This window comes from Protopterus annectens, chromosome 3.part1 (genome assembly GCF_019279795.1).
Source record: "Protopterus annectens isolate FY-2018-M chromosome 3.part1, PAN1.0, whole genome shotgun sequence".
Classification (NCBI taxonomy): domain Eukaryota; kingdom Metazoa; phylum Chordata; order Ceratodontiformes; family Protopteridae; genus Protopterus; species Protopterus annectens.
The window spans coordinates 912,659,681-912,675,541 of record NC_056732.1 but is presented as its reverse complement, the minus strand read 5'-3'; positions in this window follow the sequence as shown (position 1 = coordinate 912,675,541).

The window sequence follows — 15,861 nt, the reverse complement described above, 5'->3', positions numbered from 1 at the left end:
TAAATTAAGAATGTTTAGGGTTGTATTTGGTTATAGTGCTGTTAGATTTTAACAAAAACTGTTGAGAAGAAAGGACGGTTTTAATTTTTAATTCTATTATGGTAATTGTCTAATTTTAATTAATTGGTTCAACTATATAATATGGTTGTATGGTATGTTTATTTGTCTGAGGAAGTGCACTCATAAGAAGTGCATGAAAGCGCTTACAATAAACTTTTCAGGTGACTCGTGGACTTTGTTGGCGGATTTACTTCTTATTTTGTTTACTTTAATAGTCAAGGAAATGTATAGCTCAAGAAAGAATTTTCATGCCAGTCAGTAGCAAAATCCACTGTTTAAACTAATTGTCACATTACTGTTTAAATGCAGGAGATTATGGGTCTGTTTCTAACATTTATTTTTATTCTGACAAACGTATAATGCTAGAGATACTTTAGCTGAAATCTAGCTTTCAAATTCACTGTACTTAGTTTGTATGAAAATAATGCAATTAGTAACATCTCCTGCAACATAAAACTTTCTGCCAAGTGTTAAGTGCTTGTAGTTAAACTTGGTTACTTAAAATTGTCATTTCAAGAGTAAAGATGTTATTACTTAAAATACTTATCTCCTTCAGTGGAGCTACTCCTTACAAACACTAAAGTTGTTTTTCATCAGCACAGTTATGCTGAGCAATGGCTACTCAATTAACAAAAATCCCTGGTCACAGATGTATTTGCCCATTGTCAGTCAGGAACTATGTTTCAACTAACTAAATCATGAAGAAATTTTTTTTAAAGCAAATAAAGAGAACGAAGCTGAAAAAGCATACATTGAGAGGTGTACAGAATGTCTGGTATACATTAAGAAAGAATTATATCAGTACATGTGTTTGACTTACCCTTAACAAAAATACTTGTTAAGAGTCCACAGCTGGGAGAGAAGCCAAATCCTTCCTTTTATTCATCAGAAACTTTTAAAACGATAAGCACAGAATGCTGTATATGAAGAAATGTAAATGAAAATTCAGAAATGTTAGCATTTGCATTTCTTCACAAATAAACAGACCAAATGAAATGCAGTTTGAGTTGAAACCAGGCTGGAGATTACAACAGGGAATGACACTGGATGAGCAGAGACAGAGAGTTTTACTCTTGGATGAGGTCATGTGGATACTGGGGCTGCTGAAGGAAAGGAAATGATCACACGCACCCACACACACACACACACACACACACACACACACACACACACACACACACACACACACACACACACACACACACACACACACATCCTTCTGCTCTTCCATAAATACCTCATACCATATGAAAATGGCAGCTCTGCTCTGCATAATAAATACCTCGCAGCTTGAAAGGCAGCTCTGCTCCATCCATTCTGGCTGCTTTGTTTGTTCCAAAGGCAGCTCTGCTCCATCCAGCTTGTTCCTGAAAATGGCAGCTCTGCTCCATCCATTCCGGCAGCAATAGTTAAGGAACCCTTGAGCAGCTGAAAATGCATGCATGCTGAGCCCTTAAGCTCAATACTGACAAGCTGGCAGGCCATTTCACAGAGCTGACATCATCACGCATGTGATGACGTCAGCTGAAAAAGCCATAAAAAAAAAATTAAATAAAAATGCTGGGAAATTCAGAAATTAAGGGGTGCCATTCAGGAATCATGGTACCCCATTATTTGGACCCCAACGCTCAGTAAAAACCAAGTCATTTGGTACGGTTGGGAGGTATGCCTATAACCTAGTCATTGATTTTCATGTTTTGCCTGAAAGACTTAATGGCTGACACACTGATACATTTATTTTTACATATGTGGGGTTAAGTGTTTTGCACTTGGTCTGCTGAGGAGGTGAAGAAATATGTGTGTTGCCAACCTGTTTGATATCTGGTTTGTTGTTACCTGAGAGAGAGTGCATGTATTCTCGATTCACTGTATAGCTGCATCTCTTACATACTGTATTTGTAATTTTTCTGAGTACATGGTTGTCAATATACATGAAGAAATAGAAGCCTAGCTTTCTAAAAACACAAGTACCCTTATTAAGCATATTTAGGTGGTCATTGTTAGCAAATCAATTTTGTGAGTAGCAACAACTGGGCCTGTCTCTGAAGGATGTAGGTGCCAGCCCAGAGGTGACTTTGCAATCACCCTACCAGTAGTGAAGGTTGTGCTTGAACAGGGCCATTCAGGAGCAATACTTCACATGCAGTGGGAGCCTATAACAGAGGAGTGTGAGCCTCTGGGGATTTATCTTTGTCCCCTTCATGTTCTGTTTATGTCACAGGCTGGGTTGAAAATCTTCGCCCAAGTTATTCCTGTCCCATCTGATTTGCAGATGTGCAGCATTTCCAGTAGGGCAGGGTCTGAGACCTCTGTGTGGGTCAGGCATAGAGTACAATGACAGGTCTTGTGGTACTTCCATGTATGTGATGTTTGGATGACTTGTATTCTTATAGTCATAAACCTCAATTGTTTCTCCATCTGCTGGAGTTGTCTGGTGAGGTACAGAAAGAAGGGAATCTTGTACTCAATTAGTGGTCTGATAAGGGTAGAGTACAACAGAGCTATGACCTCCCTGGTCTTGGATGTGATGTCCATATGTATGATGTGCACAATGCAAAATGTGCGTCTTACCACTATGGACACATTGATGAAATTGTCGATTGGTATGAACATGCGTCGGAAGTCTCTCTCTGTGTTTGAGCTGAGAGGGGTGCTATGTATATCATAATTAGCAGGGGTACTTCATTGCCAAGGGACAATGAGGCATTGCTTGCTGTAAGGTTCAGTCTTTGAGTTTGGCACCAATCATTTGTCTCTGTCAGCCCCTTCTGTAAAATGTTGCTATCATTTGGAGAATCTATATAAGTGTGTCCAATTAACAGTCATCTGCAAATGTGGTAAACCACAAGCCACCTACCACTGGCTGCACTTCAGGTAAGTAGTTTCCACACAGTTAATGGCCCGGGACAGATCCTGGTGGTATTCCACTGGTGAGTGGGCTAGTGGTGGAGGTGCAGTCCCAACTTTGAGAGTGTGTGTTCTGTTGGTGTACCAGTTGCCTATCTAGCTTGTACTGTATGGCTTAATTCCTAGATGGGACATTTTCACTATGAGACATGAATGGGGGATATTGTCAAAGGCCTTGTATAACTGAACACAGGTGTTATGTCCTGTTATCTGTCATTCAGATCTTCAGGGTCATTATCAAAGAATTCCATGACATTCAATAGGCAAGACCTGTCCTTGACAAACACAAAATAGGTTGACTCAACTGTGGTGAAGGTCAACTATGTCCCTCTGGATAAGGTCCATACTGATCCCTTTCCTAGCCTTGCAGAAAAGGCTTGTTAGTTAGTTGTTAGTTGTTAGTCTTATGGGTCAGTGGTTGTAGTTCTACATATTACCAGATTGATGTGCATTACATATGACACAACATTTGATATTACTTTCAGTAGTGTATGTGATATATTTGTGGAGAAAGTGCTGAGACATCAGCTATATTGTAAATATGTGACATACTGTTAGATAAGGCCTTCAGTTTTTTACATTTTTCCTCATGTAATGTCATATCATACACAAGAAATAAACATCAGTAATACTTAATAATATGTAGTTTTCTATTGTGCAACAATTAGCAAAGTATATACACATGCAAGATGCACCTGTTTGTGCACTGCAATGGAAGTTGCATTGCTAAAGTATAACAGCTCCTACTGAGTCTATGAAACACACCTGCTACTTAACTGACTGTATGGCAGCACATTAATGCATTGATACTTTACTTTTTGGGGACAGATGGTACTGGGTTTGAATCCTTCTCTCTCTCTCTCTCTCTCTCTCTTTTTTAATTTTTTCTTTTCCCATGTTTGTGCTCTGTGCCACTCAGCGCAAACACAGAAAATGGAAGAAAATGAATGTCAGGTTTGGCTGTGTTTATCTGGTGTGCATGAAGTGCAGCAGTGTGCAAACTGGAGCCCAGGAGCAGACAGGACTCAGGCTGCCAAAAATAGAAACCGGGTGCATTCAATAATACTATTGTGCATTGCACAAACCTGCTAAGTAACACTGTGTGACAGGTAACAGTGAAACCTTAAGAACGAACAATAAAATAGGCAATGACATATAACTAATCCTGTGGCAGCAGGTAAATGTAGAGCTGGAGTAAAGATTGTCCTGTGTTCTAGTACAGTGTGTGCAGCCTTTGTTTTACTGCTGTGACATTGCTGCTTATAGCAATGAACTGCAACATAGACAAGTGTTTTCTTAACCTTGTAGCAACAGATGTAAGTGTAGGACCACCATACACATGGTCCTGGGTTCAAATACAGCATATTTCATACACCTTTGCTGTTATTCCACTTCCCGTTATAGTCATTCTCACTTGACATAGTGTAGCTAATATGTATGAGAGCTGAGAAATTAATATCGTGTTATTTATTTATTTATTTATTTATGTATTATCACATTTATTATCAAATGTATGACTGTGAGCATACTGTGTACTATGCTCCTGTAAGTATATTTCTGCTGTCTGGACTGGCATGGCCTTTGCATTTAACTAACACACACAGAAGTGTCTGCACATCAGATAACCCTGAAATTGCTTTGCTTACCACTGTTGCACACTGCTTGCCATCTCTCACCCTGAAGCACTGTGCGCGATGATGGATGGTGCACAACACTTTTAAACAGTGCGCACATTCTTATTTTATAGTTGTCTCAAATTGAACATGTATATTCCAACTGTAAAAGAAAGTAAGCATACATTAGTCTCTAGCACAAACCAAGAGTACAATATTAAACTTTAGTCAGAGGTGGTGGGTTCAAATACCACACTTCCCAACTATACAATAACTGTTATTCCTACAATTATGTGTGAGTTAAAGGTTTAAAGTAGAAGCTCTTTACCAGTGGCACACATGCCTTGCTGTAAATTGTAATCTGGATAATTGGAACATGGATATGTGCAATATATACACATGTAAACGAGTACTTGTTGCAGTCTGTAGTATAGCATGCATCTGTTAGGAGCTGCTAGCCTTAAAAGTAATACATTATCTGTTAGGGGATGGTAGCCTTAAGACTAAAGGTAAAAATAATAGAGTCAAATAATTATATTAATGCATTGTATGTTACATATGAAGGTACTAATCTTATCTCTTTTTTTATCTCACCCCAATTCTTATCTCTTTTTTTTCTATTTTTTTTTTATTTTATTATGTGTCATCAAAATGTGTCCATGTCATCCATGTGTACTGCATCACTAATTGTTCCAAAGCACAATGGGGTAGGCATGCCCCAGAGGATCCTCCTGCTCCTACTTCACCATCCCTGGCACTGTTGCCCAGCTTGAGTCAGAGCTGATCTGGCAGCATCACGTTTGCTGTCCCTGCACTACCTGCCCTGTCAGGTAGTTCTGCCCCAGAGGATAGGCCAGTGGTTCCCTCCAGGAGCAGTGGCAGGGGTGGTGAGTTTATCACCCATGCTGAACTGTTAGAGATGGTATGTAGGGTTGTGCACTACACTGTTGGTGCATGCCTATGCCAGATGGCGGGGCTGCTGTCCCTCACTTTATGTAGGACCAGTAGGATCATATCAGGCTTATAGCCTATGCCTGAAGTAGTCCTTCAAAGCCTTAGCCATTTAGCTCAGCTTTTAGCTCATCAGAGTCAGATGTCAGTGTCCAGCAGGGCAGGGACACAGGTGGAATCCCAGAGTTTATATTTTATTACATGTAACCCCAAAACAACCCAACATCTTCCCAAAACATCCTGCTTTGAAAACCCCCCCAGCACAAAGCTTCTTTGTACCCTAACGACTATCATATCTTGAATAACAGTAGCTTATTAAGTTAGAAAGTATTTTCAAATCTATAGTAATAACTATGCAAAGAAGCATTGCCCTGTATTATTAACTGCACTGATATGAAACTGAAATTAAGTCCAAAATGTTTAATTTCATCAGTCAATGCAGTATTGTGTCAGAAGTATATTGCATAATAATGCTATATTTCACCTTGCTGACATTCTTCTATGCTTAAAGTATAGTCAGCATTGTCTTCCCTGATTTGTGTCTCAGTCCCACACTGCAATTCCTCATGATATAGTTTTATGACCAGACAAGGTGACACAATTCATACAGAAATGGTCTTTGTCCCAAGGTTAGTAAAAACTGTATCTTATGAATTCAGAAGAAAATCACACAGTTGATGATAAAAGATGCAGAAATAAAGAACAAAGAGAAGACATTAGTATAAGATGGGCAGAACATATTCAGTTATTGGACACTTCTGTTAAAAAATGGAGTATATTCTTAGTTGAAACTGTAGACATGCAGGGCTTTAGAAGAAGATGACTCCATGCTCCATTTCAGGTGCTTCTGAAAGCTTAGAGCCACTAAAGCAGTTGCACTGCTAAATGTCAGAAGAGTCAGGGCAATTTTTTTTTCACAGGATTCAGCATGATGATGTAGGAGTACTACCTAATGCCACCAAACCACAAGACATTCAGGCAGACAATAAAATATCCATCCTTTCTCCTTCTACCACCTACAAAGTAATTAACCTACAAGGAGACACAAATGGTGTTCTAATGGACATTACTATAAAATGCACTGTGTGCTAAGCTGTCCAAGGTGGTGGTGGTGTGAGGGGAAACGACCTTAGCCTACAAGCATGGCATAGTCAGAGCTAACACTATTTAGAAAGGGCAGCAAGGCATCCTGCATGGGGGGAGGAATTGCTGCAGGTATTACCCACTGCAACCCAGTACAGGGGCTTTGTTTTCCCACTGCACTGCTTCTTTTCTATACCTATAATTTATTTTCTGTATAATCCATTTCTACAAGTGCAGTATGTTGAATTATTTTCATCATGAACACAGCAAATAAGAAGGCGGCCTTACACCTGATATTTCTAGTCATACAGAGTGTGAACTGTTAACCAGGAGGAGGAAACATTGAGCACTCCAGCTAGTGGTGGAGTGAGATGACAGTGATGATAGTCCTGCGGGTGAGGACTCGATTTTCACTGTCAACCAGCTTGGCATCCATGAGTCTGGATGTCCCCATCCTCACCCCATCCATGATGTCCACTGACCTCTTGTGTCTATCACCATCCCTGTGTCTTGTCTCGTTTGTCTTGTCTGTCTGCAATTGCTTCCTCACCTACCCAACTTACCAGATCCAGACATTGCTATGTCTCTTTTCCAACATTTCTCTCTTTCAAAAAAAAATAATAAAATCATCCCATCATTCATACATAGCTCTCCATGTCACAAACTTGATTCGGTCAAATTGGCTATAAAACATGATTGTTTTGTGGTCACCCCTCTCTCTTGAGGGTTGAAATTTAATATTATTTTATTATATATATGTTTTTTACTGTGAAGAGAAATGGATAGCTATGGTTCTTTCCCACCTCCCTCCTGCACATTCCTGTATTGCTTTCAATTTGTTCTTCCCCCTGCTTGCTTCCCATTTCACCACTGTCCTATCTTCCCCATTTACTTTCTTTAATGCATTATTGTGCAATAGTATCCATTGTACACCATCACGCACCAATGGTGAAGCAAACATAGTTAGAAGTATTCGATACAGCTGTATTCAAACCCAGTACCATTTGGCCTCAAAAAGAAATCTATAACTGCATTAAAATCTGCTGCCACAGAGTCAGTTAAGTAGCAGGTGTATTCCAGAGACTTAGTATTGTCAGACTTTAGCATCCCCATTTCACCACTGTCCTATCTTCCCAATTTATTTTCTTTAACACATTATTGTGAGATTGTGGGCATCATGCGCCAATGTGCACCAATGGTAAATCAAAAGTAGTTAAAAGTATTTGATATAGCTGTATTCCAACCCAGTACCATCAGGCCTCAAAATGAATGTATCACTGCATTAACACCTACTTCCTCAGAGTCAGTTAAATAGCAGGTTAAGAGGTGTATTCCACAGACTCAGTACTACCTGTCAGACTTTAGCAATGCTGCTTGCATTAATGCAGTGCTTAGCAATGTGCAAACATTTGTATCTCACATGCAAATATACTTTGCTAAGCGTTGCGCAAACCCACTGCTCCTCGCGCTATGAAAAAGTATATATTATGTTGTGTTTCTGTTGTTTACTGTCCACTTCCTTTTTATGACATGAAACTATATGTAGAAATGTTACAAACTGAGGGCCCTAGCTAACTGTATGTCATATATTTAAAATACATCTATGCATTGGCACCCCTCAAGCACTACAACCCTGTTGTCTTGGTACTTTTTCCACACATATATCAGTCATACTACAAAATGTAATATCAAATGTGTGCTATGCAATGCACATCAATCTGCTAACATCCAGAACTACAACTACTGGCCCATATGCCTTAGAAGCCTTATCTGCACAGCTACTGCAGGAATCAGCATGGACCATATCCACAGGGACAGAGGTGGCCTTCATCACACTTGATTATAACCATTTTGGGTTTGACAAGGGGTAGATCTTGCTTATTGACCTTTGTGGACTTTTTGAATACTGACCCCATAGACCTGGATGAGGGATAACAGAACATACTGCCTATGTTGAGTTAGCCAAGGCCTTTGACACTATCCTCCATTCATGTCTTATAGTGAAGATCCCCCAGACAAATATTACATTAGAGAGGCATTTGTTTTACAGAAGAGATCAGAAACCAGGGGAAACATTTGCAGCTTATATAACGAACTTGAGAAACAGAACTAAGACATGTCAGTTTGGTTACCTAAAAGATGAGCTAATAAAGGACAGGCTTGCATGTGGCATTAGTAGTACTGCTGTGAGAAAGATTTTACTTTGTGACAGTGATTTAACATTGAGCAAAGCCATAGAGATTTGTCAAATCCATGAGGTGACAGAAAAACATACAAGTATGCTTGCGAGTGACAAGAGCATGGTTTCAGTTGTCTCCAGAGCAAACGTAGATGGTATGCATCATGTGACAAACAAGAACAAACCTAAGCATGTGGCAGTTACAGAGTTTCCAAAGAAGCCACAAGCTTTTCTAGAAAGCTCCAGGAAAGGTGCAAGTACCAGCGCCAGCTCAGTGCAACACAAACATGAATCAGAAAAACTCAAATCTAGCTTTATTGTTAACTGTCACAATTGTGGTGTGAATCATGTGTCTGAAAGAGACAAGTGCTTAGCATTTGGTCAGCAATGTCACAAGTGTAAAAAATGGAAGCATTTCCAAAAGTTTTGTAAATCAAGTAAGCCTCACACAGTTGTAAGGAAAGGTAACACAAAAAAGCAAGTTGATTAAGTTGAGCCGAAACAGTCAGCTTTCTATGAAGATGGTGTATCAGTGCTTGGTGAAAGAGTTGATGCAGTAAACTTATTTACAAGAAGTGAAGTGTTTTGTACTGCCCAGATGAATGGAAAATCCACAGAGCTGAAAGTAAAGAGTGAAAACTAATGAACAACTTAATGTATCCAACAGTGCAATACTTCTTTCTTATGGAGGTGCAGAAATTCAAATTAAAGGTTCAGTGATACTTTCATGCTATCTGGCCGAGAACTGTTACAAGTTGTTATTCTATGTAGTCTGAAGACCAGTGCAATTTGTTTTGGGTGTCAAAAATAGTGTAAGAATGAATCTTCTTTCTTTTGCTAAAGAAGTTCATCATGTGAGTGCAGTTCTGATTTACAATTTCTCCAAAGCCATTTTTTTCAGAGTACGCTGTTTTTTAGATGACAGATTGGGCAAACTTCCAGTTGTGTATTCCATGAAGTTAGACCGAGAGGTCACACCAGAAGTCAGACCAGCAAGAAGAGTTCCAGTAGCTATGCAAGATAAAGTTAAAGCTCAGATGGATAAAATGGTGCAGGAAGGTGTAATTTGTCCAGTCACAGAACCAACTGAATGGGTGTCATCAATGGTAGCCACTCAAAAAAAAGGCTGAGATGAAATCAGAATATATATTGACCCAAGAGATTTGAACAAAGCATTAAAGAGACCATATTATCCAATGCACACAGTTGAAGAAGTTGCAGCTCTAATACTGAATGCCACTGTATTTTATGTTTTGGATGCAGAAAGTTAATTTTGGCAAGTGTTGCTTGATCTCAAATCCTCATTCCTAACTACTTTTGGTACTCCATTTTTCAAGTACAGATTCATAAGGATGCCATTTGGATTAAATTCTGCAGGTGATGCTTTTCATCATGCAATGTTGCAAATATTTTTTGGGTTATCCTTGTGCCATAATAGTAGATGATCTATTGGTTGGAGGCAATGGTGATGTAAAGCATGACAGAATCCTCAAGAAAGTTCTTGACAGAGTACATGAAGTGAACTTAAAGCTCAATCCTATGAAGTGCCAGTTTAGACTTCCAGAAGTTATGTACATTGGCCATTTGTTTACAAATACAGGCTTGAAACCTGACCCAATGAAGCAAGCAGCTATTCTAGAGATGTCAGCGTCAGATAACATAGAAGGTTTACAGCATTTTCTGGGCATTGTCAACTATTTAGGTAAATTTATAGCAGACTTCAGTGAGTTTTCAACACCTTTAAGAGAACTAACATGCAAAAATGTTGCACGGTCATAGCTGGAACATCATCAGAGGGCATTTGAAGACCTGAAGCAAAAAATTGCCAGCCCATCTATGTTAAGATACTATGATGTGAACAAATCAGTTATTCTTTTCTGTGATGCTTTAAAATTTGGCCTAGGCACAGTTATACGTCAAGAGGGCAGACCAGTACCCTATGCAGCTAGAACACTAACACAAACTGAGATGCAGTATGCTCAAATTGGGAAAGAGCTTTTGGCTATAATATTTGCATGTTCCAAGTTTCATAATTATATTTATGGTCGAGCTATTCAGATTGAAACTGATCATCATCCTCTAGTTGCTATTCTAAAGAAGCCTAAGCATTCTGCTCCAGTAAGATTGCAAAGAATGATCCTGAAATTGCAAAAGTACAGTTTCAAATTGGTCTACACTAAAGGCAAATTGCTCTATTTGGCTGATACCTTATCCAGATTGCCCAGAACCACAACAGAACAGCTTGATGCAGAGAATTTTAACTTTGATGTGATATCAGTGCATAATTTTTCCACCACTAGACTTGAGGAGTTAGGAGATCACACTCAGGTTGATCCAATTTCACAGAAGGTTAATCACCATATTAATGTTGGATGGCCCTCAAAGCAATTTAGTGTATCACCTGAGGTGCAAGAGTATTTTCCTTACAGAGATGACTTGTAGATGGAAGTTGGCATTATTTTCAAAGATCCTAAAATTGTTGTTCCTGCTTTCTTACAACAGAAATATATGCAGATTTTGCATTGTGGTCACCCAGGATCCACATCCACTAAGAGAAGAGCAAGAGAACTAGTATTTTGGCCTTCATTATTGAAAGACATTGATATAGTTCTTTCTTCTTGTTCAGTATTCAATAGTACTAGACCATATTTGCAAAGAGAACCACTTCAGCTAAGTCCTATTCCTAAATTGACGTGGGCTACTGTAGCAACTGATATCTTTGAGTGGAACAATTAACACTACTTAGTTTTGGTAGGCTCTTATTCAAATTGGTTTGAGATTGATCTACTACCAAACTTAACCACAAATGCTGTTATTACTAAGTTGAAGCATCATTTCTCAGTTCATGGTAGTCCACACAAATTTTGCTGACAAGGGTACTCAATTCACTAGCCAGTTGTTTCAGAAATTTGCAAAAGAATGGGACTTTGTACATGTCACTAGTAGTCCTGAATATCCTCAGTCCAATTTTCTAGTTGAACGTGCAGTAGAGACTGCAAAGCAATTACTTGAAAAGTCAAAGTGTGACAATACCAATGTATTGTTGAATTTGCTTAATCTCAGAAACATACCCCATGATGATATTCTTGGCTCACCTGCTCAAAGACTACTTTCCAACCAAACTAGAGCTACGCTACCTATTTCTTCAAGTTTATTGCAGCCTAACCCTAAGAACAAAAAACCATGAAGGCTGTGTTGTTTAACTTATTATAGCCAAATGATGTATCCACGTGTTTCTGCAGTTACCTCCTACTGCGCTCTAGGCGTCAAATATTGCCTGTTCATATTTGCATCAATAATTCCAAAACCATGTTACATACAAGGTATCAGAATATTTTATCTTGCAGCATACATGATGGCAAACACAATTGTAATTCTATATGACCTCTATCAATGAGTATTTGTTAGAACTGTAAGGTGATAACTTTATTTTTTAAAGGTGGAAGCCACACCCACTGGGAGTTAAAGGTACTCACTCAAAAGAACTGCACTGGAGGGAATGAGTTAAGAAGCATAATATCCAGACCTCTACTTATGACAGATCAACCAGATTACTTCGTCTTTTGAGGGAAGAAGAGATGGTATGAATTCAGATGACAAAAGGGTTTGATCTAATAGAACAGATTACATACTTCTGTGCCAAGCCAAAATCCTACTTGGTAGATTCCGAGTGTGTGGAGTATAAGAGGAATCACAGACATCTTCTTCCTGTACCAGAATCATCATTGCAGTCACAATATTGTATCTGTGATGCAAACTCTAAATCAAAGAATGAGTCCGACACTGTTTCCAGACCAGAATGTGTTCAAAAGTCTGATTTTGTTCCAGAAAGTGATTCGAACATTCCACAGGTCAACCATTTTGCAGAAACTGTCCCAATTGCTCAATCTAATTCCCAGTTTTATGTCACACAATATGGACAAGTTTCTAAGCCTAGTGTGAACATGGCTGTGCATGCATGTATAAATTCCAGACACATGCAATCCCTAGTGCCATTTTTTAGAAGCAGCCAGAGAGTGAGCATGCATGATCACAGATGCCAGTTTGTATATAAGTTACTTAAGTTATAGTCAGTAAGCCTCTATAGTGATGTGCTTGTATAAAATAAAGCTGCTCGAACAGAAGCCAAGAAGACTCATTTATTTGTGTCCTACCACAAAAGCAACAGTACTGCTCACAGACATACTCTGCAAAAAATGAACATTCAACTATACTAAATAATAGTACTTGTCATTTTACACAGCTAGACTTCTAAAGACCCTGGTGATATTAGGCTAGTAGACTGATATGAACTTATAAAACTCTGTGCCTATGCAGGCCTCGTATCCTGTTGTCAACCACATGGTCTGCTGATATATGTTCACCTGCATTCCTGCATAAATTAGACTTGAGCTGTGGGACTTGCATTAAGTACCATGTTCTGTAGTCTGTGTACTTAGATAAATAGGGGTTCCGTTCTCACTGTAGTTGACTGTGCGCGCTTGTGCATGTATGTATATGTGTGTGTGTGTGTGTGTGTGTGTGTGTGTGTGTGTGTGTGTCTAGACAGCAAAGCATAAATGTGTATCCTACAGTTATTTCTCCAATTAGATTGCTAGTATTTTGATACTTGCTCAAGGTTACACATCTGTTTCATACAGGCAACCCAACCTCTTCTCTCCCACATGGCTTGTTAATGTCATCTATTATAAATTCACCTGCACTGTTGTATAAATCAGACCTGTGCCATGGTGCTTGTATAACATACTGTGTTCTGTAGTCTGTGTACGTAGATAGGCGAGGGTTCTATTCCCACTACAGTCAACTGTGTGTGTGTGTGTGTGTGTGTGTGTGTGTGTGTGTGTGTGTGTGTGTGTGTGTGTGTGTGTGTGTGTGAGCTGTTGCTTGACATTACAGAGAGCATTTTTACACCAACATATGGGACACTGTTATCTTCTCCTCAACAGACACTGCTGATGTCATCAGCTATATCACATATTTGGATATGTAGTACTCCACCAGGCCAGGGTCAGGCAGAAGTCACTTCATCCTATACAATAAAGCTTATAATGACATGACTTTCAATCTATCCACATACATCAAGGCATGGTGTTTAGACCCTGTGTTGTTTTGCTGAGAATGCCCTATGGTCTCTTCAGCTTCTACATGTGTCTGGCGAGATACATGTAAAAACAGCGTTATAATCTATTAGACTACACTGCTGTCATACAATCTTAAAATATCAATATGATGATGTGACTTAGGATGTGCACAAATTAGGCTTTCAATAGCAGTGTGGACAATTGATGGTCAAAGTTAAGATTGCTATCTAAATGTTTTCCCACTGCTTGCATCACTGGGTTTCTGCATAACAGGACTGTTGGCAATGCTGCGATTAACATGGAACTCCACTTTTCAGATGGACAACATTACAAACACACATGTCTGCATTTATTTGTAGATTGTGTACCTTTGTAACCATTCAGTTGTGTGCATTAGCTCCTCCTGTACTATGTTATTACCACTGATAGACTCAGTGATTGCACATAATATGCAAGAATCAGCAAACTTGGTAAGGCAAAGGCCATATACTTTCACCTGAACTGTTGAGAAATACATTTCAAACAGTGAAGGGACAAGCAGAGATTTCCTGGGGATTGCCAAGGGTGACAGCTGTACTTGTGCAGGTTAATTCACCAACGTTCACATGATGTGTTTGGTCAGTGAGCAATTGTTAACCCATCAACTGACATAAGGTTTAATCCCCAGCTTCGGGTTTTTCTCAATGATACCTGTGTGTGTGATTGTGTCACTACCCTAGGCCAGATCACAATTGGCAGTATGCACTATCTTACCTTCATCCAGACCTATCACACAGAATCAGTGTGTTTTGACAACATCACCAATCACCTATGGTGTGACCCAGCACATAAACGTACCTGATACAGTTGAAGATACAGTTCAACGCACCTTCCACATGGCTTAAGTTCCCATACAAGGGTGTACATCAACATACATCCACCTGAGAAGGGGGTAATGCATGCATGTATAGAGACATCCTGACACTCCTCAGCTGTGAGGTAGATCAACATGTCATCACATACCTCCACTACATGTACACTAGTAATATTCCAGGTGCATGCAATAGACCTGTGTGAGTTGTTACTGCTACATCAGGTTCATTACATCTGATAGATGTCCTCAAAGAAGTCATTGAGGGCATGCATAATGAAACAGTGTCATCATGTAGCAAAGGTCAAGGCATTTGACAAAAAGCCACACTGAGATATTCAATCAACAATTGTTATATATGGCCATAAACAGCTATATCACGAAATGGGTCAACCAGTGCATGAAATATGTGACATCTCACTATGTTGAAATGTGTGACTTGACATATATCTCAGGTCCAGTCATCAGGTCAGTACATCAGGGGTGTCCACTAGTCCTTTTCCTGCCCATCACAGATGGCATACGCATGCTGTGTTGGAGCAGCTGCCTGAAGGACTGCACTTGTGTGCAATCATTGACTCCAACTGTGATATTAGTATAATACAGATAGTATCAACACATACCAAAGACTGCTGCCGCAGGCATAACAAAACTTACAATGACAAGATACTTGGAGAGATTTGTTGAATCAGGAAACAGATACACCACCCAAGTATAATGTGGACATTACACCCTATAATCAGATCTATAGGTATTTGAATTATGTCCTGGGCTAGAAGGTAAGTGGTACATCCACCAGCATGTAGTCACAGTGCTGACTACTTGCTTGAATGTAATACAAGTACTGGGTATGTGAAGGACATGCACATCAGAAGCCATAATAACTTCATGGTTCCCAGACTTCATCACACCAATAACTGTGTACAGTGCACCCTTCTTCATGTACCTACCTACACATCTTCCAGTGATGTGGAACTGAAGTGTACCAATGTTGTCACAGTGCACTGTCACACAACTTATTGTCCATACATAGGTATTCTTTCTGGGAAATATACATGACTGCCTGATGCTGCAGAACAACAACAGGTTCATAGGTGTTTACCAGGTTATCAATCACAAGGCACTTCCTAAGCCTAG